This window comes from Crocuta crocuta, unplaced genomic scaffold (genome assembly GCF_008692635.1).
Source record: "Crocuta crocuta isolate KB4526 unplaced genomic scaffold, BGI_CrCroc_1.0 scaffold293, whole genome shotgun sequence".
Taxonomy (NCBI): Eukaryota; Metazoa; Chordata; class Mammalia; order Carnivora; family Hyaenidae; genus Crocuta; species Crocuta crocuta.
This window is the reverse complement of record NW_027529436.1, coordinates 293,937-319,368: the sequence shown is the minus strand read 5'-3', so window position 1 is coordinate 319,368 and position 25,432 is coordinate 293,937.

Below are 25,432 nucleotides of genomic sequence, written 5' to 3'. Positions count from 1 at the left end.
TTCCTTACTTTAACCAGAATTGTTGCTGGAAAACTTTGATTCAATCATGATGCTTCTCCACTTAAAAATGTTTCTGTTTACAAGATAGTATCCAGATATATTAACACATTATAGAATGCTTTCCACTCCTGTTCTTCATTTCATGTACTCTGTGCTACGCCCACAGGGTTAGGGGTACTAACCCCACACCTCAACTCCCACTCCTGTGCAGTCCCTAAATCTGCATATAACTTTCAACTCCTCCAAAATTTAACTACTAATAGCCTACTGTTGACTAGAAGCTTTACCAATAACAAGTGGTTAACACATAATTTTATATGTAATATATACTATATCCTTACAATAAACTATGGAAGGAGAATTTTATTAAGAAAATTCTAGGGAGTGGAAATGCATTTAGAGTAGTGTGTGTATATATATAATATCTGCATAAAGTGGACCCATGCAGTTCAAACCTGTGTTGTGCAAGAGTCAGCTGTGTACCCAAACCCCTGGGCTCTGTGGGAAGGGTCAGGTCCCCATAAATTAACCCTAAATTATTTGATTAGATATAACTGGAATGAAGACTCACACAGCCTGAACTCCGAATTAGCAACATTTAGGCTTCTTTTGCTGCCTTTGAAAAAATATTTTCCAAGCCTCCAGTAGAGAGGGCAAACCTAATAATAATAAACCATTATTTGATAAAGCTGCTGAGGGAAAATGTCAATATATTTTAAAAACATGTACACACAGACACACACACAAACAGAAATGAGAGGTATTAATAATATGACGGTGCCTTTCCTTACAAACTTAAACTTTTTTGTACCACATAAACAGCCAATTGTTGGATCTAGAATGGCTTTGTTGGTTTCTTCTATGCCACTGGATAATTAAGGCTTTGAGGATTCTATGGATAGGAAAGAAAAATGAAGCTTATTTTGCCTAATATATGCTACCAAGCCATGATGTGACACAGTGTAAGTTTCACCTGCTTCCTTGATTTTTCCAACCCCATAGTCTTAATAAGGATGAGACAGACAAAGCCGTGTAATACTTTGAGCTTCTAAACATAATTAAAAACTGCAAGGTGTCTGTGTCTTATTCCTAAGTCAAAATGATTTATGCTACTTATTATTTAATGACTGATGCTTTGACATCCTCATCGCACAGCTGCAGCTGAAAATATGATCACATTGTGATATTTACAGTTGGAGGCGAGGCGAGAGTTTTTGTTTTTATACTTTGTATTTAATTCATTCAACATCCTTCTCACTTCACTGCTCCTCCTCTCCCCTGGCAAGAATAAACTCATGCGCTGAGCTTAGATCAGCTGTCAGTGTCTGTGAGCTCTGAGAGGGGCCTGAATTTGGCAGAACACCCTCCCCTTCACAGGAGATACTCCAAATGAACAAGCAGAGCGCTGGGCTTTCCTCCCCTTGCAACCCAAATTTTTCAAAAGTCTTTAAACTCCTTCCTTATCCCTCCAACTCTCAAGAGGGATTGCACTGATAAGGTTTCTGTTCATCAAAAGAACAGAATGGCGGTGGCTTTGCTGTTCCCAGGACACCTCCTTCTGGAAAAGGGCGGCTTCTCCCCTGAGAAGCTATTATAAAGAACAGGAGTTCTCCAGCTCCCATCATGAATGCATCACTCCATTTCAGTTATTGTTTCTGTGGATTCCTTCTCCTCCTGTCTCTCTCCCCCACCCTCAAGCAGGTTTTAAAATCCATTACCTAGGGAGTTTCAAATTGTGTCTGACCTATTGATTCCATGAGATGGCTGTGTCCAATGGGCATGCAATACAATATACAACCTGGAGCCCAGAAAACGGCAACTTGCGGGTGAAATGAGGAATACGCCACGGTAAACCACAATTTGGAATTTCTAGGGAAACGAAATGTTGTTTTGATTTGGGGTTGGCGAATGAGATGGTGTACGTGAAGAGGCTATGGAAGGCATAAAGCATTATGCAGATGTGAGATATTGCCTTTGTTAACAATAATTGAATAATCTAATCCCAATCAGTTAGGGGCTATATGTCATGCGCCTGTTTCACCCATGTCTCTGGTCTGGCTTTTAGGATGCTTTGCTGCTGGCTTACACCTATAATCACAGGATATTTAAAAGCGAGGAGGATGTTTTATTAAAAGCTGTCAGTTCTCACCCTTTTGCGGTTCCAGGAAAAGGTTTTGTGGGAGAGAGCAGGGACATCTCAGAAGCAAACACTGCTTACGCCACCCTGTGATGCAGGGCATCCATCAGAGAAGAGTCTGCTTGAAAGCTACATCTTTTGTCCTTTACACTGGATATGAATGTCTGGTGTAAGATAATTGCTATGCCATGGACCAAGATATCGGATAATTTGATTCTGTTTAATTCAACAAAAGTCTTTATTTTGTGCTAACCTGTGACCCAATCGCTATGTTAGTCTCTCCGGGGATATTAAAAATATGTAAGACATGGCCCATAACCTAAAGGAGTTAAAGATTTAATTGAAGGAGCTTACAACACAATTGGTTTTAAAAACAGTTGCGGGAGAAAAAGGCATTAAAAACTGTTATAAGATTCATTCTTCCTTGTATTTCCTTGAACATATTAGCATGGACCATCAAGAAATGGGCCATTCTTTGGAGGAAAAATGAATTCGTACAAATAAAATGGAGACCCAAGCTTTTATGTTGTGCGTCAAGCAACAAAGCCCTCCATTTTCTGTTTTTCTGCGGAGTAAGTGAAGAGACCTACAGGATTAGATATATAATGTGTGGCCACTCTCCAGTAACCACTATTGAACTTCAAAATGAGTTTAGTCATTAGCTTTGACAAATGAGGAGCCTGTTATTGATTTTTACACATGTCTATCATGGGATCTATTTAAAAAGAACAGTCAATTCCAAGAAAGATTATGTTAATCTTATTGGTTTGATTTCCTAATGGGAGGAGGCAGAACAGGGAATAAACGGAGAGGTCCAGAAACTGGCAATATCTGTATCATTTTCTTAAGTCAATGCAGAAAACAATTCGGAAAAAAAAAAAATCAAGGCTATCTGTCTCTTCTAGGAAACCTAAGAATATATTGATAAATCATTCCAGACAATGTTAACCAACAGCTTGAGAAGTTCACACAAAAGGACATTGACAGGAGGGATGCAATTACTAATTTATTTGTCTTTTTATGGTTCAGTTAAGAGTATCTTAGGTAGTGGAGCACATGGCAGCTCATCAAACTTCACAGGGTAGCTGTCAGAGTTTTGACTGATGTACAAGCGCAACTAGCTCACGTTTGCCCTTCCTTTCAATGGAGTGCACGCAGGTAAGACAGCTTGTTGGTAATTTTTATTTAACGCTCCCAGGATCTGTGGCTGCACTTGCACTGAAAGTTCTGACAATAAAATTCCACTCCCTGAAATTTCCAAGGTTTCTGCTGCAAGCGCTTCTCCATTTAAACAAGATCTTCCTCTGGGATTACACAACTCTTTAGGGTCTTTTCTGATGCTTTCTGATCTTGGAGACAGCTGTTTAGTATGTTGGAGACTGCTGTATTTTGTTTTGTTGTTATTTCTTTTCTGGTGTTTTTGTTGTTGTTTGTTTTGTTTTGTTTTTGTTAGCACCACTGGAAAGGCATCTAAAAGAAAAATGAAACACAAGGAATTAGCAGTGCAAAGGCTCAGCAGGGCTCCAGGGAGGCCTTCGTAATTCGGAATCGGCAAATGCCAACTTGTGTGCAGTTTAACAATTTTCAACCTTCTCCCTGCTCCCTCTTGCCATTCCAATCTACTCATTAAATAAAACTATTCATTCCATGACCGTCTTTGATATCAGTCCTTGAATTTTACCTTGTTTTTCAAAAATTGAGTTTTCTAGCCTAAATCTTCTTTACAAACAGGCTTGAGGTCTGGACTTTTTGGTATCAGGTTATAAACCTTTTAAGTGTATAGTAGTTACAGACTAGTTTTCATACTACGTCATATCCCTGGGCAATGTCTGAAGACAGTAAATTGTAGTATGGCTTTAAAATGCCTTAACATGGGAAGGCAACTACTTAGTACACCTCAGTTAGGAACTTCATCTGCCCATGTGAGGTTATATGGGTGAGACATGCAGAGACCAGTCATAGTATTTCAAAGGTCATGCAAAGCTATCATGATTTAGTTCCCAGTGTGAAACCCAGAACTTGATTTGTATTCTCACATGGAAAGTCTGAGGCGGTAGGACATAAGCCTTGACTGGCAAATCTTTGGAAGAGCTACTGTTGCAATTATTAGGATTATTTTTCTCCAAAATGGACAATCACATGGTACATTTTCACTGTATTCATGGAACTTGCCATATTTGTATAATTTCAATGTTTTGGAATTCTACCTCTAACAGCACGGTAAACTATTTCATAAAAGGGTGTTTTATCACAGTGTAAAAATGGAGGAACAATCCAAACTCAGAATGAAATCCAGTTCTTTAAACTGAATAAGTATAGCTTTATGAAAAAACAACTCATTGTTTTATCAGGAAAGGTAAGTTTGATTATTCTGAAGGAAAAATAAAACACCTAAAACTTCAGGGCATGTAAAACAACAAACTGCATTTCTTGCTTCACCTCCTTGTACATTGGGGTTTTTTGAGGGTTAATACATCCTTGAACAATGTGAGCAGCATGGGAAAAAAAGAACTGGAAACTTACATGCTGAAACAACATTTTTAAGTGGAAGGAATACCTACTATCTGTACATTTTATTGTTTAGAGCAAACCAGCTCAACAGGCTGGAAATGTGTAATACTCTTGCAAGAAGCATCTCAGGATACTATCTAGTCCATACTTTTAAAGAAGCCCCAGTGATTTTTTTTCAACTTTGCATCCTAAGCACTTATCATGCAGTCTGATCCAGAGTATTATTTAGTGATTAGATCAGGACTTAAACCCAGATGTTTGACTCCTTTTTCCCCACCCCAAAATTTGCTCCAGCAGCACTCTGATACTGCTAACCATATTTATAAACCATATAAAGAGCGCATATTTATAAAAAGAAAAAAGCCAGAGGCCATGGAGAGTCCCCATATCTTTATCCTTTTTGTTTCAGAACAATCCCACAAGATAATTATAACAGGTATTTTTTCTTGATTTTGGAATTAATAAAACAGGTTTAGAAGGAAAGTGGCTCACCCAAGACCCAAATTGAATGGTTGAGCAAGAGCTCAAATTGGGACTCCTTCCTGAATCCCCAAATCCTCTTGGGTTGGCAGCCCTGGTGGCTGCACAGGGGGCACTTTGACATCTATTGCCCAGGGTCAGTTTCAAGTTCAATTGTCTTCAACCATTTGCCTTGTGAACTTCTTTTCATCAAGTTCCAATTCACTTTGAATGGAAAATCCTGCCCTTGGTTTCTACAAATCTGTTGAATCAGTCCTTTGTCCCGACTTCTCTCCCATGACTTTCTTGGCAAGCAGAGAAATTACCTGCCACAGTGGGAAAATACTAACGCCCAGATCAAACCTGAAGATGTAGCACAAGTTTCCAAAATGGTAGGGACTTGTAACTTCAGTGTGGGCCAAGGCAACATGAAGTCAGGGGCTGCTTATAGAAGAATTGCCCCACAAGATCTGATTGCAAGCTTGTGGGATTTACTTACTGGATTGGGTTACTAAATATCATGATTATATTATTCATGTTTTAATAATTGATTTTATTATATGAAATAAATCAATTTTATTTTCCTTATTCCTTATAAATAAAGTTTTATTTCCTTATTCCTGTCATAAAAGAATACATACTCTAATTGGCTGATGAACATTCAGACTTAGTTTCATAGTGAAGTATCAGGAAGATAGAAAAGGATGCTATTTGTAAATATCACCTGGAAAAAATCTTGTTCTACTTGCTAAATTTCCATTGATAATCAGCACTCCTAACTGCTACCAAAAGGTGGTCTCTTTGGTCAGCCCATCAATTTCTCCCTGAGATTCTATCTCTGGGTAAAAGCAGGTTTTTGAATCTTCAGGGAGAATGTTTGCCTGACCTTCTCCTAAAAGTATACAAAAGTAGCTACATTAGGAACAGGACTATATATATTTATAGTAGTTATAGAAAAGTCAAGCATTTTCTTACAAAATCATTTTACTCTGATAGGAATGTGGTTGTTTTAGGTCTTGAAGGATTATTCCTTACCCTGTGGTTTCTGTGAAGTCCAGATGTTTTCAAGATGGTGTTATGTGTGAAAACCATATATTTAGGAAGATTTGACCTCTTTGACATTCCCTGGAGGTAAATAAGTTTAACACTTTGAAGTTCAAATGTGAATGTAGACATTTATAGAATAAGATTTTGCAGTGTCCTAGAAATGAAAAGAGATATTATGTAAGTTATGTCTATGATTTCCTTAGTTATTTTAATATTCTGATAAAGCTCACTTGATATATATTTAAGTCATGTGATAAAATATCAATGTAAAACATGCCCAAGTCAATTTTAGTTTTGAGAAGATTATGAAATTTTTTCAAAATTTAGGAAAATAGAAGCTTCACCTTAAAAGGAGTTAAAACATAGGTTTTTTTTGTCTATAAAATGGTGTGACAATCTCAAAGTGATTATCTACATTAGTAGTTAAGACAATGGTAACTTTGCTGACATTGGTTTAGAAACCTTGTTTTTCCTGCCAGTAATTATTTCATAAATGAAGTGTTTACATATTTGCAGGTCTATTTCTAGACTTTTATTCCATTGATCTATTTGTCACTGTACCAATAATACATTGCTAATTACTATAGATTTAGAAGTCTTGTATCTGTTGGTATAAATTCTTTAGCTATGTTATTTTAGATTGTTTTGGTTATTCTCAGTCTTTTGTTTCCATAAAAATTTTAGAATCTATTTGTAAATATCCACAAAATGAAATCTTCTGGGAATTTGACATATTTTGGGAAAACTGCCAGCCAATCTATACATGCACTATATCCCACTTATTTTAGCCTTATTTTCTCTCAGTAATGTTTTATAGTTGTCAGTGCAGAACACTTGCATATTTTTATAAGATCTATTCCTCCAACTTGATTTTATGTTCTTATAAATGGTATTTTCATTTTCTAAAAGTTTGCTGCAAGAACACAATTCATTTATATTTATTGATTCGCCTTATAGACAGGGATTTTGTTAAATTCATTTATTGTATTGGATTTTGTAGGTACTTTTGGAGTTTTTAGGAGCACAAGTGTTCTGTGAATCATTTAATTTCACCTTTCCATTCCATATACCTTTAATTTTTTCCAGCTTTGATATAATTGATATAGAATGCTGTGTAAGTTCAAGGCTTACAACATAATTTAGTACCCTTAAATGTTGCAAAATGATTAACCACAGTAGGCTTAACACCTCCATCACTTCACAGAGTTACCATTTCTTTACTGTGGTCAGAACCTTTAGATCTACCCTCTTACAACATTCAACTACATAATACAGTATTGTTGTATTATGTCCTGGAACTTATACCTGGAAGTTTGTGCCCGCCATATATCTTTAATGTCTATTTCTTTGCATTAGCTAGGACCTCTAGTACAGTACTTCATGGAAGCAAAACATTGCTCTAGTTTTTCACTTTAAAAAAAGTTGTAAATGCCTTCTGATTAAACAAGTTTCTCTTGATTCTTCAGTTTGAGGAGTTAGTTTGTATATGCATATGTGTATTTAAGTCATAAAAGGGTATTACATTTTATCACATACTTTTTTGGGTCAATTGAAATCATAAGCTTTCTTTCCTATAATATATTAACATGGTAAATTCAGTTTATTTTTGTAAGTTAATCCACCCTGGCATTGCTAGAATAAACCCACCTAGGTGTCCTTCTTTAAGAAGGGAACAGGATTGACTTTGTCAATACTTTGAGGTATTTCTGTCTACATTCAAAAAAATATTTTTTGGCCTATAATATTATTTTGGGATTTTTTTGGGGGCGGGAGGGTATATGTTATTGTTGGGTTTTGGTTGCATGATTTATGCTTTTCTCCTAAAATTAATTAGAAACTATTCCTATTCTAATACTACTGGAAGCATTTGTGTATGATTGATGCTCTTTTTCCCCTCCTGATATTTGGAATAGTTTACCTGTGAAGCTATTCAGGCCAGAAGTTTTTCTTGTGGAAAGGTTTTAAATTAGGTATTTAATTTCTTTAAAAATACAGAACTATGCAGTTTTCCCATTTCTTCCTGTGTCCATTCTGGTAATTTTTTGTCATATATACTCATTTTATGCAATTTTTCAAATTTATTGTTATTCGCCATATTTGTATCTTGTTGACCTTCTTCACCCATTTTGCTCATCTCATACCCCTTGCTTCTGGAAACCAACCACTGTTCTGTTCTCTATTATCTATGAGGCTGGTATTTGTTTTGTTTGTTAGATTGGACATATAAGTGAAATCATAGGACATGTGTCTTTTCTCATTTTTTTTTCACTGACCATACTCTCCTTAAGATCTATCTATGTGGTTGCAAATGACAAGATTTCTTCTTTTTAATGGCTAAATAATCTATTGTATGTAAATACCATGTTTACTTTATCCATTCATCCATGGACAGACATGTTGTTTCTCCATCCTGGCTATTGTAAATAATGTTGCCATAAATATCGGGGTACAGATATCTTTTTGAGCTAGATTTTTCATTTTCTTTGGATAAATACCCATTAGTGGAGTTGGCTAGATCATATGGTAATTTTAGTTCTAATATTTTACGAACCTCTTTACTGTTTTCCATAGTGGCTGCACCAGTTTAGCAACAGTGTGCAAGGATTCCCTTTGATTCTCTTTTCTCCACGTCCTCGCCAACATTTCTTATCTCCTTGTCTTTTTGATAGTAGCCATTCTGACAGGTGAAGAGATATCTCATTGTGGTTTTAAGCGGCATCTACCTGACAACTGATGTTAAGCGTATTTTCATACATCATTGGCAATCTGTAGGTCTTCCTTTGAAAAATGTCCGTTGAGACCCTCTGCCCAGTTTTTAACCAGGTTGGTGTTTTGGTTATGGAGTTGTATGAGTTTATATATTTGGAATATTCACCCATTATCAGATATATCATTTGCAAATTTTTTTTTCCCATGCAGCAAGTTGCCTTTTTGTCTTGTTGATGGTTTGGTTAGCTGTGCACAAACTTTGTATCTTCATGTAATCTCATGTGTTTAGTTTTGTTATTGCTGCTTTCTTTTGGGTGTCAAACTCAAATACCCCTCACCAAGACTGAAGTCAAGGAGCTTACCACCAAGTTTTCTTCTAGGAATTTTAGGGCTTCAGCGATTATGTTCAAATCTTTGATCCACTGTGGTTAATTTTGTGTATGGTATAAGGTATTTTTCCAGTTCTATACCTTTGCATGTGGCTGGCCAGTTTTCCCACCACCATTTATTGAAGAGATTATCTTACTCATTGCATATTTTTGCCGCCTTTGTCATAAATTGACCGTAAATGCATGGTTTATTTCTGGATTGTCTATTCAGTCCCATTTAAATGTATCTGCTTATATGTAAATATCATATTGTTTTGATTACTATACCTTTGTATTATTGTTTGAAAAAAAGGAAACCTGGTGCTTCCCACTTTGTTCTTTTTTCCAAGATTGCCTTGGCTATTCAGGATCTTTTGTGATTCCATACAAATTTTAGAATTGTTTGTTTTGTATCTGTGAAATATGCCATTGTAACTTTGGTAGCAGTTGAACCGAATCTATAGATTGGTTTGTACATGTAGCATGGTCATTTTGATAATATTAATTCTTGCAATCCAGGAACACAAAATATCTTTCCATTTATTTGTGTCTGCTTCAATTTTTTCATTGATGTCTTATACTTTTCAGTGTACAGGTCTTTCATCTCCTTGGTTAAATTATCTTAGATGTTTTATTCATTTTTATGAACTTGTAAATGGAATTGTTTTCTTAATTTCTGGTAGTTTATCTGTGTATAGAAATGGAACAGATTTTGTATTTTGATTTTGTATCCTGCAACTGTACTGAATTTGTTGATTAGTTCTAACAGATTTTTCTTTTGGGTGGAGTCTTTGGGATTTTCTATATATTATAATACCATTTCATCGGCCAATAGTGAGAGTTTCACTTTCTCTGTTCACATTCTTCTGAATGCCTTTTATTTATTTTTCTTGCCTAATTGCTTGGATATAACTTATAATACTATGTTGAATAAAAGTGGCATCCTTGTCCTGATGCTGATCTTAGAAAGTTTCCAGCTAATAGAGGTGAACTGTGAGCTTATCCTATATGTCCCTTATTACAGTTAGGTACAATTCCTCTATACCCACACTGTTACAAGTTTTTATCATAGATGGATATCGAATTTGTCAAATGCTTTTTGTACATGTATTGAGATGATTATATGATTACTGCCTGTTTGATGAATGAATAAATTTAGTTTATTTAGTATTAGCACAGAGTTTAAGTACTAATAGAGGAAAAATTATAGTTCCTTAATGGCATGATTGAACCAAAGTAAACAAAGTGAAATTATCTGCATCTTTTTTCTTTTCAAGTATAGTTGACATACGTTACATTAGTTCAGGTGTACAACATAGTTCTTGGACAAGTCTGTGTTATGCAATGCTTACAAGTGTAACTACCATCTGTCACCAGACAACACTATTAAAGAGCCATTGGTGATAGTCTCTATGCTGTACCTTTCATCATTGTGATTTATTAATTTCATAACTGGAAGCCTGTATCTCCCACTTACCTTCACCCATTTTGCCCACCCCCACACTCTCTTCCCCTCTGGTGGGTATCAGGTTGTCCTCTGTATTTATGGATCTGTTTCTGATTTGTTCATTTGCTTTGTTTTGTTTTAGATTCTATATATAAGTGAAATCATAAGATATCCATGTTTCTCTATCTTATTTCACTTAGCATAATGCCCTTTAGGTCGATCCATGCTGTTGCAAATGGAAAGATTTCACCTTTTTTATGGCTGCATAATGTGTGTGTGTGTGTGTGTAACCAGTGTTCATCACAGGTTCCCTCCTTAATACCCATTACCCATTTAGCCCATTGGCCCACCCACCTCCCCTCCAGCAACAATTAGTTTGTCCTCTAACATTAATTAAGATCATCTCTTATGGTTTGCCTCCCTCTTTTTCTTTCTTCTATGTTCATCAGTTTTGTTTCTTAAATTTCACACATGAGTGAGATTATATGGTATTTGTCTTTCTCTGATTTACTTCACTTAGCATAATACACTCTAGTTCCATCTACATTGTTGCAAATGGCAAGATTTCATTCTTTTTTTTTATGGCTGAGTAATATCCCATTGTGTGTATACACACACACACACACACACCCCCCACATATTCCTTATCCATTCATTGGTCAATGGACATGTGGGCTCTTTCCATAATTTGTTGATAATGCTGCTATAAACACTGGAGTTTATGTGCCCCTTTAAATCAGTACTTTGTATCATTTGGGTAAATAACTAGTAGTGCAATTGCTGGGTCACAGGGTGGTTCTATTTTTAACTTTTTGAGGAAACTCCATACTCTTCTCCAGAGTGGCTAGACCAGTTTGCATTCCTAGCAATAGTGTAAGAGGTTGCCCTTTCTCTGCATCCTCGCCAACACCTGTTGTTTCCTGGGTTGTTAATTTTAGCTATTCTAACAGGTGGTATCTCATTATTTTTATTTGTATTTCCCTGAGGATGAGTGATATTGAGCATCTTCTCATGTGTTTGTCAGCCATCTGGATACCTTCTTTGGAAAAATGTCTATTCATGTCTTCTGCCCACTTCTTAACTTGATTGTTTTTCGGGTGTTAAGTTTGATAAGGTTTTACAGATTTTGGATACTAACCCTTCATCAGATATGTCATTGGCAAATATCTTCTCCTATTCTGTTATCTTGTTGCCTTTTAGTTTTGCTGATTGTTTCCTTTGCTGTACCGAAGTATCTTTTGGATTTTGTTTTGTTTTTTGTTTTTTCATGCAGTCCCAATAATTCATTTTTGTGTTTGTTTCTCCTACCTCCAGAGATATGTCTTCTCAGGAGTTTCTATAGCCAAGGTCAAAGAGGTTGCTGGCTGTGTTCTTCTCTAGGATTTTGTTGGTTTCCTGTCTCACATTTAGGTCTATTATCACTTTGAATTTATTTTGTGTAAGAAAGTGGTCCAGTTTCATTTTTCTGTATGTTGCTGTACAGTTTTCCCACACCATTTGTTGAAGAGACTGCTTTTTCCCCATTGGATATTCTTTTTCGCTTTGTTGAGGATTAGTTGACCACATAGTTGTTGGTCCATTTTTGGGTTTTCTATTCTATTCTATTGATCTATGTGTCTGTCTTTGTGCCAGTAGCATACTGTCTTGTTGATATTTTTGTAATATAGCTTTAAGTCCAGAAAATTTGGATGCCTCTAGTTTTGCTTTTCTTTTTAAAGACTGTTTTAGCTATTGGGATCTTTTGTGGTTCCCTACAAATTTTATGATTGTTCTAGCTCTGTGAAAAATGCTGGTTGTGTTTTGATAGAGATTGCTTTAAAAATGTAGATTGCTTTGGGTAGCACAGACATATTAACAATATTTTTTCTTCCAATCCATGAGCATGGCATGTTTTTCATCTGCTTGTGTCATCTTCAATTCCTATCATAAGTGTTCTATAAATTTCAGAGTAAAAATCTTTTACCTCTTCAGTTAGGTTCATTCCTAGGTATTTTATGGGTTTTGGTGCAATTACATTTAGATCTTTAATCCACTTTGAGTTTATTTTTGTGTATGTAAAAATGTGGTCCAGTTTCATTGGTTTGCATATAGCTGTCAATTTTCCCTAGCACCATTTATTAAAAAGACTGTCTTTTTCCCAATGTATATTATTACATCCTTTGTCATAAATTAGTTGACCATATAAATATGGGTTTATTTCTGGACTCTCTATTCTGTTCTATTGATATGCCTATTTTTGTGCCATTACCATACTGCTTTAGTTACAATAGCTTTGTAGAATATCTTGAAATTTGAGATTGTGATACCTCTAGCTTTAGATCTTCTTTCTTTTTTTTTTTTCAAATTCCATTACTTTAATAGAACTATTTCAAAAATTATTGTTCAAAAGCTTACATATTTTATAATCAGTTTACTCATACTATACATACTTGCATTTGTGATTTCATTTAATATTTCATCATAAATGTCTATTTTCCTATAGAATCTTTTTTTTTTTTTTTACAAATAGTTTATTGTCAAATTAGTTTCCACATAACACCCAGTGCTCATCCCCACAAGTGTCCTCCTCCATGCCCATCCCCCCTCCCCCCCACATCCATCAGTCCTCAGTTTTTGTCAGCATTCAAGAGTCTCTCATGGTTTGCCTCTCTCCCTTTCCCCCACCATTTCCCCCCTTCTTCTCCCCCTTGGTCCTCCGTCAAGTTCCTCCTAATCCTCCTATACGTGCAAACATATGGTATTTGTCCTTCTCTGCCTGACTTATTTCGCTCAGCATAACACCCTCAAGGTCCATCCATGTTGCTACACATGGCCAGATTTCATTGTTTCTCATTGCCATGTAGTATTCCATGGTATAGATAAACCACATCTTCTTGATCCATTCATCTGTTGATGGACACTTAGGCTCTTTCCATGTTTTAGCTATTGTGGAGAGTGCTGCTATGATCTTCTTTCTTAAGAATGCTTTGTCTACACAAGGCCATTCGTGGTTCCATACGTATTTTAGGATCATTTGTTCCAGTTTTGCAAAAAATGTTGTTGGTATTTTCATAGAAATTGCATTGAATCTCTAGATTGCTTGGATAGTATGAACATTTTAACAATATTCTTCCAGTCCATGGGCATGGACTATCTTACCATTTGTGTCATCTTTGATTTCTTTCATCTATGTTTTAGTTTTCAGAGTATAAGACTTGACTTTTCTTGGTTAAGTCTATTCCTAGGGATTTTTTTTTTTTTGGTTTAACTGTAAATGAAATTTTCTTAATTTCTTTTTCTGCTATTTTGTTATTAGTATATATGAATATATTTTTGTGTATCAACTTTTATTCTGAAAATTTACTGAATTCATTCTAATGAAATTTTGGAAGAGACTGGAGGGTTTTCTATGTATAGTATATCATCTGCAAATAATGACAGTTTGATTTCTTAATGTTTTGGATACCTTTCATTGCTTGTCTGATTCCTGTGGCTAGGCCTTCCAGTGCTATGTTGAAAAAACATGGTGAGACGGGATACCCTTGTCTTGTTTTGAACTTAGTGAAAAAACTTTTTCACTATTGAGTATGATATTAGCTGTTATTCTATCATATATGGCCTTAATTACGTTGAGGTATGTTCTCCCTAGACCCACTCTGTTGGTAGTTTTAATCATGAATGCATATTGAATTTTGTCAAATGCCCTTTCTGCATCTATTGAGATAGGATTTTTATATTTTATTTTGTTAATGTGTATCACATTGATTAATTTGCAAATATTGAACCATCCTTGAATCCCACTTGATCCTCGTGAATAAACTTTTTAATGTATCATTCGATGCAGTTTGCTAATACTTCTTTGAGGTTTTTTTTTTTTGATATGTTTATCAGAGATATTGGCCTTTAATTTTCTTTTTTTCTGGTGTCTTTCTCTGGTCTTAGTATCAAAGTAATTCTGGCCTCACAGAATATATTTGAAAGATTTCCTTTCTCTTCCATTTTTTTTGGGGGGGGGAACAGTTGACAATAGGTATTAACTCTTCTTTAAATGTTTGATAGAATACACCTGTGAATCTTTTGTTTGTTGGAAGTTTTTAAATTACTGATTCTATGTCGTTACTAATCATTGGTCTGTTCAGATTTTCTGTTTTGTTTTTTTTTTCCTGATTCACTTTTGGAAGATTCTGTGTTTTTAGGAATTTATTCATTTCTTTTAGTTTGCCCAATTTGTTGGCATATAATTTTCATAACATTCTTTTATAATTCTTTGTATTTCTATGGTATTGTTACTTTATTCCCTTTCATTTCTGATTTTATTTATTTGGGTTCTCTCTTTTTCCTTGATGAGTCTGGCTAAATGTTTACCAATTATTTTTTATATTTTCAGAGTACCAGCTCTGAGTTTGATATTTTTTTTCTATTGCTTTTCAGTCTGCATTTTATTTATTGCAACTGAAATCTGTATTATTTTCTTTCTTCTAATATCTTTGGGCTTTGTTATTCTTTTTCCAATTCCTTTAGATGTGAGGTTATATTTTTTGAGATTTTTGTTCCTTGAGGTAGGCCTTTATCACTATAAATTTCTAAGAGCTGCTTTCACTGTGTCCTACAAAGTTTTGAAATATTGTATTTTCATTTACATTTGTCCACATTTTCATGGTTTTCTTTTTAATTTCCTTCTTTATTTCTTTGTTGACCCATTGATTATTTGGTAGCATGTTGTTTAGCCTCCTTGTGTTTGTATGTTTTCCAGTTTTATATTTTTTTGTAATTGATTTCTAGTATCACACCATTTTGACTAGAAAGATGCTTGATAAGATTTCAGTCTTCTTAAATGTATTGAGACTTGTTTTGTGGCCTAACATGTGATCTATCTTCAAGAATGTTCAATATGTACTTGAAAAGAATGTGTATTCTGATGTTTTGGGGTAGATTGATTTGTATGTATCTATTAAATCCATCTGGTCTAATGTGTCATTCAAAGAAACTCTTTTCTTATTGATTTTCTGCTTGGATGATCTATACATTGATGTGAGTGGGATGTTAAAGTCCCCTACTATTACTAAATTACTATCAATTTCTCCCTTTATGTCTGCTAATCTTTGCTTTATGTATTTAGGTACTCCAGTGTTGGGTGTACAGATATTTATAATTGTTATATCCTATTTTTGGACTGATCCCTTTATGTCTATGTAATGCCCTTCTTTTTGTCTTGTTACATTCTTTGTTTTAAAGTCTACCACAGGTTTTTTCTTTTCTTTTTTTCTTTTTTGCTTCCATTTTCGTCCTTTCACTTTCAGTCTGTATGTGTCTTTAGTGTTTTTATCCATCCAACCCTATGTCTTTTGATTGCAGCATTTAGACAATTTACATTTAAAATAATTGGTAGGCATATACTCTGCCATCTTACTTGTTTTCAGGTTATTTTTGTAGTTCTCTGTTGCTTTCTTTTTCTTTTGTCACTGATGACATTTTACATGTCATTCTTCGCTTTAGTTTGGGGATATGATAGGTTTTTTATTTGTGGTTTCCATGAGGTTCAACCTATAACATCCTAAGTATACAGCAGTCTACTCTATAAGTTGATAAGTCACTTAAGTTCAAACAAACACATCCTTAAAGTACTTTATTTTTACTCCCCCTTTCATGTTTCATATATATCATATATTTTTTATGAGTCTCCTTGAATTACTTTTCAGATATGATTCAAGTGATTATTTTCGGCATACTAGCTTTATAAGTGATTGTTTTACTCTTGTCACTGTATGTTTACTTTTATTCATGACATATTTTCTGTCCATAATTTTTTTCTAATTATGGGCTTTTCTTTTCCACTTAAAGAAGTCCCCTTAACATTTTTTGTAAGGCCATTTTAGTAGTAATGGGTTCCCTTAACCTTTGTCTGGGAAACTTTTAATTTTTCCTTCAATTCTGAATGATACTATTACTGGATATCTTTAGTTGTAGGATTGTTGTTTGTTCTTCCTTTAAGCACTTTGCATAGGTCATGCTACTGCCTTCTGGCCTGAAAAATTTCTTCTAAAAAATCAGCTGATACACTTTGGGGTTTTCCTTGCACATAACTAGTTGCTTCTTTCTTGTTGCTTTTTAAAATTCTCTATATATCTTTAATCTTCAATATTTTATTGTGTGTCATGGGATAGACACCTTTGAGTTCATCTTGGTTGGAACTCTCTGTGCTTTCTGAACCTGAATGTCTGTCTCCTTCCCCAGGTAGGAAAGTTTTCAGCTATTATTTCTTCACACAAATTTTCTGTCCCTTTCTCTCTGTTTCTTCTCCTTCTGGGACCCCTATAATGTGAATGTTTGTTTGCTTGATGTTGTCCCAAAGCTCCCTTAACCTATTTTCATTTTTAAGTATTTTTTCTTTTTTGTTGTTCAGCTTTTTCCCTGCATCCTCTAATTTACTGTTGATTCCATCTAGTGTATTTTTTTTTCATTTGTTACTGTATTGTTCAGCTATGCTTTTTAAAATATTTTCTATCTCCTTGTTGAAGTTCTGAGTTTATCCAATCTTCTGTCCACTCCAGGGAGCATCTTTCTCACCATTACTTTGAACTCTTTTCCAGACAGATTGCTTATCTCCATTTCATTTAGTTCTTTTTCTGAGGTTCTGTCTTATTCTTTCATTTGGAGCATATTTCTGTCTCCTCATTTTTCTTGACTTCCTGTGTTTCTATAAAGTATATGGAACGGCTTCTTCTAAACTCGAGAAAATGATCTTGTGTATGGTCATTCCTTATGTAGATTGTGTGTCTGGTAACTTTGGCTGGCTAGCATGGGTTGGGGGTTCCTGAGTACTTTGTTATGGGGCTGCCTTGGCAGGATGGCTTAACTCAAAGTGAGCATGGGCCAGAGCAGTCCCAGGTTTCTCTGCACAGAGGGCTCTCTAGAAAGTCCTCCAAAGGAAAGGTAAGCGTGAGTGGTCCCTGAGCTCTCTGCACCAGGGATACACTGACAAGTCATCTGGAGCCAAAGGTGTGCAGGCCTGAAGGTGTTTCCGGGTGCTTTTCATCTATGTCATTTTGGCAAGACAGTGGAGCTAATAGTGTGAGTACTATCATAAGTGTTCAAGTATTCACCATCCTGGGGCTCCCTTGGGAGGTCTGCTGGGGCTGGTGTGGGTAAGGGGTCTGGGTCTCACGGAGTCAGGAGGTCAGTTCTGGCATCTCTTATCTGGGTTATCATGACAGAAGGAAAATGTTAACCATGGCATTTGCCTGCTCCTCTGACCTAGAGAGAGATCCAGCAGTTCCCCAAATGCTTGTCAAGGTTCTAGGGCTGGTTTCTTTATACTTTAGTTGCTCTTTTAAACCGCAGTGACTTTTTATGCCCCAGGGCAAAAGAATCTGCTTATTGTCCCTCTCCACTGCAGTATGCATCATTGGGAAAGGGGGGGTTCCCTTCGTTACCATGTCTCCATCTCTTTTATTCTTTATACGGTCTCATCAGTCTTTTGTTACACAGGAGCTATTCAGTCAGTCCTCAGTTCTCCTTGGGGAAGAATTGTTCCATAAATGGGTATAGATTTGGTTTGTGGAGAAGATGAGTTTAGGGTCTTCTATATTGTCAACTTGCTCTCCCTGATTATAATTTTTATCTTCATTTTGTTAATGTGGTATATCACATTGCTTGATTTGTGGACATTGAGCCATCTTTGCATCCCAGAAATAAATCCACTTGATCGTGGTATATGATTTGCTAATTTTTAAAATTTGATTTGCTAATATTTTTTGAAGATTTTTGAATCTGTGTTTATCAGGGATACTGGCCCGTCCTTTTCTTCTTTTGGGGGGAGGATAGGGTAAGGCGGTGTTTTTGTCCGGTTTTGGTATCAGTGTAATACTGACCTCTTAAAATAAGTTTGGAAGTTTTATGTCACAGGGCAAAAGAATCTGCTCACAATGTCTCCATATTGTCTCTCTCCAGTGCAATTTGCATCACTTGGAGATAAGGGTTCTCTGAGTTACCATGTCCCCATCTGTTTTATTCTCTATACGGTCTCCTCTTTGTTACACAGGAGCTATTCAGTCAGTCCTCAGTTCTTCTTAGGGAAGAATTGTTCCATAAATGGGTATAGATTTGATTTGTGGAGAAGATGAGTTCAGGGTCTGAAAGAGTTTGAGAACTGGTATTAATTATTCTTTAAATGTTTGGTAGAATTTACCAGTGAAGCTATGTGGTCCTATACTTTTGTTACCAATTCAGTCTCTACTGTTCAATGTTTAGATTTTATATTTCTTCACAATTCAGTCTTGGTAGGTTGTGTATGCCTCCAGGAATTTATCCATTTCCAGGTTGTCCATTTTGTTGATGTGTAAGTGTTTATAGTAGTCTGTTGTAATTCTTTGTATTTTTGTAGTATCAAGTGTAACATCTCTTATTTCATTTCCAGTTTTTGTCTTCTCTTTTTATCTTCCTGAGTCTAACTAATGGCTTGTCAACTTTATCTTTTCAAAGAACCAACAATTACTGCCATTGATCTTTCTCTTGTCCTTTTAGTTCTTATTTCATTTAAAATTTCTCCTGAACTTTATTTCCTTCCTTCTATTAATTTTGGGCTTTATTCTTTTTTGGTTACTTGAGGTATGAAGTTAGGCTGAGATTTTTCTTGTTTCTTGATATAGGCATTTATCACTATGAACTTTCCTCTTAGAATTGTTTTTGCTGCATCTTATACAAGTATTGGTATGCTGTATTTCCATTTGTCTCAAAGTATTTTTGTCTTATTTTTATTTGATCCGTTCACTGGTTATTCAGTAGCATACTTTTTAATTTATGCATATTTGTGAATTTTCTAGTTTTCTTCTTCTAATTGATTTCCAGCTTCATACCACTGTGGTTGAATAGATGTTTGAGATGATTTCAATCTTCTTAGACTTGTTGCCTAACATATCATTTACCCTAGAGAATATTTCATGTGCACTTAAGGAGAATATGTATTCCATTGCTTTTGGATGAAATGTTCTCTTAATACCTATTAATAGCCAAATGCATATTTGTGAATTTTCTAGTTTTCTTCTTCTAATTGATTTCCGGCTTCATACCACTGTGGTTGAACAGATGTTTGAGATGATTTCAATCTTCTTAGACTTGTTTTGTTGCCTAACATATCATTTACCCTAGAGAATATTTCATGTGCACTTAAGGAGAATATGTATTCCATTGCTTTTGGATGAAATGTTCTCTTAATACCTATTAATAGCCAAAAACTTATAGATGAATATTCAGCTGTTAATTTCTTACCATATGGCCAGCAAATATAATCACCTTTCCTCAATTATTGAATATTTTTTAGAACATTTGACACTGTTCATCATCTATTTCATCTTGAATATTCCTCTTACATGTGAAACTGAACTAACCTATTTTCTCCTCAAATTTCTCTTCTTTCCCCGTATACTTCCCATTTTCTTTCTACATTGTCTTATAATTGCTACTATACAATAAATGAGAATATTTTTTCAAGCTACTGCTTCAAATTTGCCATTGCTTGCTGGACATGCCATTGCAAAAGATGTCTGAACTTTCAACTTAACATTCTAAAAGTAAGTTTTTATCATCTATCACCCTACCAAATTCTGATTTTTCACATATTGTCAATATAGTCATTCCCCTAGTTATCCAAACTTGAAATTTTAGTTATTTTCAATTATACAAACCTTTCACTATGAATTGTGTTCCAACCCTAAACTATCATGAATTCATCTTGATTTCATTTTATTCTATCAGAAAATTCATTTTTTTCCACCTTGCACTGTTGATTAGGCCCCTAAATGATCTCTCAAATTCGAGTTTTTCCTTTTACCAGTCTATGTGAACCATCTGATCATTCCTTCCAATTCTTGGGGGAAAAATGGAAGAGAAGAGAAATTATCTTTACTGCCTCAAGAACAAAGCTCGAAAATCTTATCCTGATCTTATTGATCCACCTTTTCTTTAATTCTCACCTACACTTTTTTTTTTCTCTAATCCATTTCTTCTATTATGCATATACTTCAGGTTCTTATCAGGATAAATTAATCTATATTTTCTGAATGTAACCTGCCATCTCCTATCTTACACCTTTGTGAGCTGTTTGTGCAGAAATAGTACAGAGTAGGGTGAGATTTAACCATTTCTTTGTCTCTGTCAGCCATCTCTAATATATAAAACTCAAGTGAAAATGGGCAGGTACTGAAAATATAACTTGAAGACAATGGGTCTATCTTTGAAGGTCCTGATAACCACATATTGCTCCTATGTTTGTCCCATCTGAAAATATAGAAGCAACCACTCTTGACACCTTCCTATCCTAGTATGTCTGAGCTCCAATTCTATCTCATCTATTCCATTTTATTTTTTAAATTGGGAGAATACTTTAGTTTTTTCTTTTCCTAATGAGCAATTTTATGTATGGTAATATGCATAATTAGGTAATAACTTAGTATGGCTTTAGGTACCTACCTTACCCCCATTCATATGNTTAAATTGGGAGAATACTTTAGTTTTTTCTTTTCCTAATGAGCAATTTTATGTATGGTAATATGCATAATTAGGTAATAACTTAGTATGGCTTTAGGTACCTACCTTACCCCCACTCATTCATATATAAGAGGAAGAGAGAGTTTATCATACTCATTTCTGTACAATCCATATCATCCAGCACAGGCATTCAAATATTTGAACTTTTTGTATCTGCCAAACTGTCTAAATACAACCAGATTCTCATCCATCTTTCTTTTTTTAGCTTTTTCTTGTTTAGTGTTTGTTTATTTTTTGAGAGAGAGAGAGAGAGATAGAGTGTGAGTGGGGGAGGTACTGAGAGAGAGGGAGACACAGAATCTGAAGCAGGCTCCAGGCTTTAAGCTGTCAGCACAGAGCCCAATGTGGGGTTCAAACCCACAAGCTGTGAGATCATGACCTGAGCTAAAGTCGGCCGCTTAACTAAGCCACCCAGGCGCCCCTTTTGTCATTCACCTTTTAATTGGTTCCATTTTATATGGCTTTTGCTCTGACATCATAAGTCACTATTTATAGTTTTGTGACAACAGATGTTGCATCTATTATTTGGCCTGTCCTTTACAACCAACTTTTATTTCTCTTTAAAATAATTCCTTATTTCAATATATACTGTCTTTGTGGAGAAGAAATATATGCACATACATACATATTTATATGCACACACTTGACTAAACATATGTATCTCTATATACACCTAAGTTATGACTGCTACGACTTCTTCAGATGATAAACTTTTTTACACCTATGACAGTGACTTATATGTTTGCCTTGTCAGTACCTTGCTCAATGCCAGACCATATACATAGTCAGTGTCTAATGAATGTTCATTGCCTGAAATTTTAGTAATTTTTTAAAACTCAATATATGGTACACTGATTATGGTCTTGTATATTTGCATATGATTTACAGCAATTTTTAATATCTTCATGTGAGAACTAAAATTGAAACTGCTTTTTCATGTCTCAAATGTCATCTCTGAGTCACGTACAAAACAAAAAAAAATTAGACAACATTTTGGGGGGGAGGACAGATTTTCCCCCTCAAAAATCAAACCAAGGGGTCTATTGAATGCCACGTACAGTTATGAATTTGGAGTTATCTTGAAGCTGGCAAACATCTGCATTTTCCACATCTGGGGCAGCATCTGTTCTGTTGGTAGAAGATGAAAATGAGAAAATTGGGATAAACATCACAGCACGCTATCAAATTCTACAGATCTAGCAAATGTATTTATTTAGTGTTGATCCAGTGGCCAAGAAGTGGTGTGATGCCCATACTAAGATGCTTGATAATTGCATGCCTTAACTCCCTTTAGAAAATGGCATACTCCAAGCCTGGGAATAACAAGCTTTTGCACAACAGCGCAGGGGCCTATAAATAAGAAACTCATTAAGCTACCTGTAGCAGGCCTCTAACCCAGCCCTGCACTGGCCTGGGGAGCTTAATGAGGTGATAATGAGGAGAAAATGGTTTAGCTCCTTCTTTGGCCTGGTTTGCGATGGGTAGGGAAGTATCAGTCTTCAGTGAAACAGCACCATAGAGCCCAATTCATCATTCAGGGTGGGTCTATACCAGAGAAATAATTTGCTTCTAGGCCCTGTAGTTATTTGGCTCCCCTGTCTGTGGAAACAAAGCAAGCTATTCATTCACATTTGAAGGGATTGTCCGAATAACACCAATAAAGGGTGTTAAACTAGCTGGTCATTAGCATTTGAAGGGAATGGCCAAGTAACACCAACAAAGGGTGTTAAACCAATCCACATTGTAGGTGGGGGGTGGAAGCACTGTGCAATTCTAAGTGGATTAATGCCAGCATTATTTTCTCACTATGAGCCCAGCCTTCTCTCTAAGATTTCATATTCATTCATGGCTGGACCAAACCTTCTTGGTGAGGCTCTCCCCTTCTTTTTCCCTATAAAGAAACTAAAGCAGTGAGCTGGGATTAAGACTATAACATTTAGCATGTTAAAGACAAGACTGAGATCAGATCCCCAAACTGTTGGGCATCCAGGCCACAATGCCAAATTCAGCAGGATATTCTATGGCAGTCCCCAAGAGGGGTCCATAAAGAATAGACCAATGATCAGTTAAGTTTGATTTCAGCTTTTCTCAGGCTGAATGCTGCTGCTGCCCCTCAAAATAACTAAAAAAACCAAAAGAGAAAAGTGGAATTAGAATCTCAAGAGGAAAATATCAACGATCATTCAGTATAATGTCCCCACCAAACTGGAAATCCCCTATAATATCCCTTAGGGATAGACATTCATCCTCTAGTTGAAAGCAGCCCAGTAAAGTCAGGAGAAAACCTTATGTCTAGATAATAGTCAAGTATCCATAATATGGGTGTTACTATTCTACCAGGTGGAATGGGCCAAAATGATAGACATGTGCTACACACAATAAATAGCTTATCCTGCCCAACATAGCTGGTAAGTGCTGGAGCCAAATTCATACCCAAAGAATATAGTTGTCTATAATGAAATACAGTTGAGACCCAGAGAGCCTACAGATCTCAACTGACTGTGAATGGTGATAATTTAGCAATAACATTAAAGTTGAGGCTTTCATGTAAATCATGGCCTATTAGGTATATGAATTTATCTTTACCCTTCACCAAATCAACAGCAGAGGATAAAAAAACGTTGTAAGCTCACAGGGACAAAAAGAGTGGAGGAGATAAAGACAGCCATTGAGAAAGATACCCTTGGATAATAAAGGAAGAAGAAAAAGTTGAACTTTTATGATCCACAGAAGATGAAGGAAGGAAAAGCCAATAAGAAGCAAGTCAATCCATGTTGCAGGAAGGGGTCAGCAGGGGCAACAGCAAGCTTGGAGCCAGGATACAGGATGAAACAAAAACAGTTGACTGGCTGAGCATCTCTTGAGCTCCTTACCACTCCATTCTCCCTGCCCCAATCACCAGGCTAAGCAAGTGTTCCCTCCCACATCTTTTTGATCCCTGTACCAATTTGCAGGCCTTTGGTTAGATTGATTCCCAACTTCTGCCATCATTTTAAAACTCAACAGACCCCAAATCTTCATTTCCCTCTTAAAACTAATCTCCCTTTTGAGCTTCACTGTGGTGAATTTTGTCATTTTTCTCTATTAGATGCTTGTATTTGTAGTGGTTGTTTTGATATTCTGGCATCAATTTTTGTTATTTTCATTTTTATACATTTTGTTTATTTTTGAGAGAGACAGAGACAGAGACAAAGCATGAGCAGGGGAGGGCCAGAGAGAGGAAGAGACAGAATCCAAAGCAGGCTCCAGGCTCTGAGCTGTCAGCACAGATACTGAGGTGGGGCTTGAACCCATGAACCATGAGAGCTCATGACCTGAGCCGAGGTCATATGCTTAACCGACCGAGTCACTCAGGTACCCCAAATTCTTGTTGATTCCATATTCTTCCAGTTTGTGATTTATCTTTTCCTCTACATATATTTTAACAAATTTAAAATTATATTTAATATGTATTCTTCTTTAGTTAATATTTGTACACGTGAGTGTGTGCGTCTTGCCAAAGAAAACCTTTCCAACTGAGTTTTTAAGATAGACTCTGAAAAGGTAGTCTAAAAGCTTAAAGTTTTGACTGTGACATTTAATTGTAATCTATTTGGATTTTATTTTCTTGTACCTTATGGTATAAGGCTCTACATAGATACTTCTATATGGATTTCCCATTGTCACATCACCATTTAACATAGCATTCCTCATTTCCCCATGATCTGTAATATCACCTTTGTCGTGTATCAACTTTCCATAGATGCATGTATCTGTTTGTAGTTTCTTTATGTTTACCTGTTTGTCTATGTCTATACTGGTACCATAGTGCTCTAATCACATTTTCATCATGCATTTTGATATCTGATAGAGTAAGCTTCCACCTTCTTCAGAAGAGTAATTTTGTTAGCCTTAGTTTTTTTCCTCTACATTTTATAATCAGTTTGTCAATTTCCTTTAAAAAAAATTCTTGTTGGTATTTTAATTCAAATTGCATTGAAACTTTTTTTTAATCCATGAATATGTTATGGAGATTTTCTTTACTGTCTTTCTGTATATATTTTTCATAGATGTCATAAATTTTTATGAATTTCTAGGTACTATTTTTTTGTTTTGCATTATAACTTTATTTTTTTTCTTTTTTTTTTTTCTGCTCTGTACAAATGCAATGGATTTTTTACATGGTGATCTTATATTTAGTAGGCTTACTGAAACATCTAATCTCCCAGGAATTGTTCTGTGTATTCTTTT